We start from the raw sequence: 2,125 nt of genomic DNA, 5'->3' as shown, positions 1-2,125 counted from the left end.
ATCATTCAGGTGTTGGGAGACCTGCATTAGGTTGTCTGGGTTGGCCAGTCCAGCCTATTTTTCTCTGGGAATTAGTTCCTGTCGTGTGGGCCCAATCTCCTTAGGACTGTGAGTCCTTGGAGAGTGGGAGCCTCTCTGAAGAGGGCCAGCCTCCCATGGGCACTGGGATAAATAGGGTGGTTGGCTGGGGTGGGGGGGGGGGTGAGCTCAGAGGACAGGGTAGAGAGTGACATAGGCAGAAAGTGCAGGATTCAGCCAGCAGCTTCCCTTCAAGGGGAAGGTGAGTTGGCTGGGAGATGCTGTCCCCTTTGAGGCTGGAGGATGGGACCCACCATAAATGTTCCACCCCTATATCTACTCTTCAGTCTGTCATACTCTGATATTCTTTTGGTGCCTGCGTTCCCATCTGCTGTGTCTTAAATGTTTGTGTCCCCATAAGACTCCTATATTGAATCTAAATCCTTAAGATAAAGCTATTAGAAGGTAGGGTCTTTGGGAAGTAATTAAGCCATGAGGGTGGAGCCATCTTGGATGAGATAAGTACCCTTCTAAGAGGCACCTTAGAAAGCCCCTTGACCCCTCCACTGTGTGAGGATACACCAAAAGTCAATGAGCCAGGAAGCAGACCTTCACAAGACCCCAAATCTGCTGGCATCTTGACCTTTCACTGCCCAGTTTCCAGAACTGTAAGAAACAAATTGCTGTTGCTTACAAGCCACCCATTCTGTGGTACTCTTTTCTATGGTAGCCGGAACAGACTGAGACACGTTCCTCTTTCTTTTCAGTCTCTGGCGTGTTAGAAAGGGGAGTGGAAAAATCAAGGGCTTCAAACTGAGGTAATCTGGTTAGATTCTCCCTTCCCTACTAACGAGCTATAGGATCTTGCACAAGTCCCTTAGCTTCTCTGGGACCTACTTTCCTCTTGAGTGAAGTGTGGATGATGGTAATAGTACCAAACTCACAAGTTTATTGTGAGGATACAGGGAATGAGGCCCTGAGACGAGCACCTGGAAGATAGGTGATAAATTTGACCCAGGCGTCCAATGATCCGTCCTTAACATGACTGTCTTCTATTGCTCTCCCCAGAGATCAGAATGGTTGCCCACCCCTGGAAAACTGAAGGACTGTGCCTGTGTACATATGCTTTAATCTTGGCTTTTCAAAATGTGTAGGGAATGAACCACAGATAGAAGCAGCCCCCTTCCAGCATTCGGCACCAGGGACAAGGCCACCATCAGCATGTGGGAAGAACTGGAAGTTAGGAGAGCAGATGGGAGCGCTCCTAAGTCAGCCACATCAACTCCCTCCTCTACCTTCAGTGTCTGTCGACAAGATGATCCTAGAACCTTTGGATCTTCTTTGACTCCTGTGTCACCCGTTTCCTAGATTCAATTTATTATCTCTACAGCTATGTGAGTGTCTACTACGCAGTAGACACTTGTGTATCTTTCACTTCAAACGCATCCCTCCTGTGACTTTGCCTGAAGGTGAACTTACGTGGGTTGACTGCCTACCACATAAGCCAGGACCACCATATTGGGTGTCTCTTCATAGCCTACCCATTCTCACAACTACAGAGGAGGTATTATCTAGTACCCCCATTTTATAAGCAGGGTTCCTGGGGATCAGTGAGGCTAAAAGGACTGCCTGGCATCCCATAGCTGGTGAGTGAGGGAGCCAGAGTTCAAATCCATACTGGCCTTGTCTCTTGGTAGGACTATTGGCATCTCCATACTTCTTGCCTCACTCATGCTTGTCTCCCAGATCTCTCCTACCCTGTCTTCTGGTGCTCACCTCAGTCTGTAGTTGGAACCTCAGCTTTCTAAGTAGCCACATGTTTTCACTGCCCCCCTGCCCACCGCCCCGCCCGTGCTTTGCACATGTAGGTCTTAGTCCTTTTTCTGAACAGCAAAATGAACACTCTGTTCCTCTGGGAGGCCTCTCCTGACCCTCCAGGCAGAATCAGTAGTTCTCTCCCGTGTTTCCACAGGTCTCTGATTCTACCGTATCCCCCGTATGATAGGGTATTGTTATTTGTTCTTTGGCATTCCTGGCTGAGTCTGATTCACCCCTGTGTTCCCAGTGTCTCATGCAATCAGTCTATGGCACAAAAAGTGTTCCAGAC

Source organism: Panthera tigris, chromosome D1 (genome assembly GCF_018350195.1).
Source record: "Panthera tigris isolate Pti1 chromosome D1, P.tigris_Pti1_mat1.1, whole genome shotgun sequence".
In the NCBI taxonomy this organism is placed as follows: Eukaryota; Metazoa; Chordata; class Mammalia; order Carnivora; family Felidae; genus Panthera; species Panthera tigris.
This window is presented reverse-complemented; position numbering follows the sequence as displayed.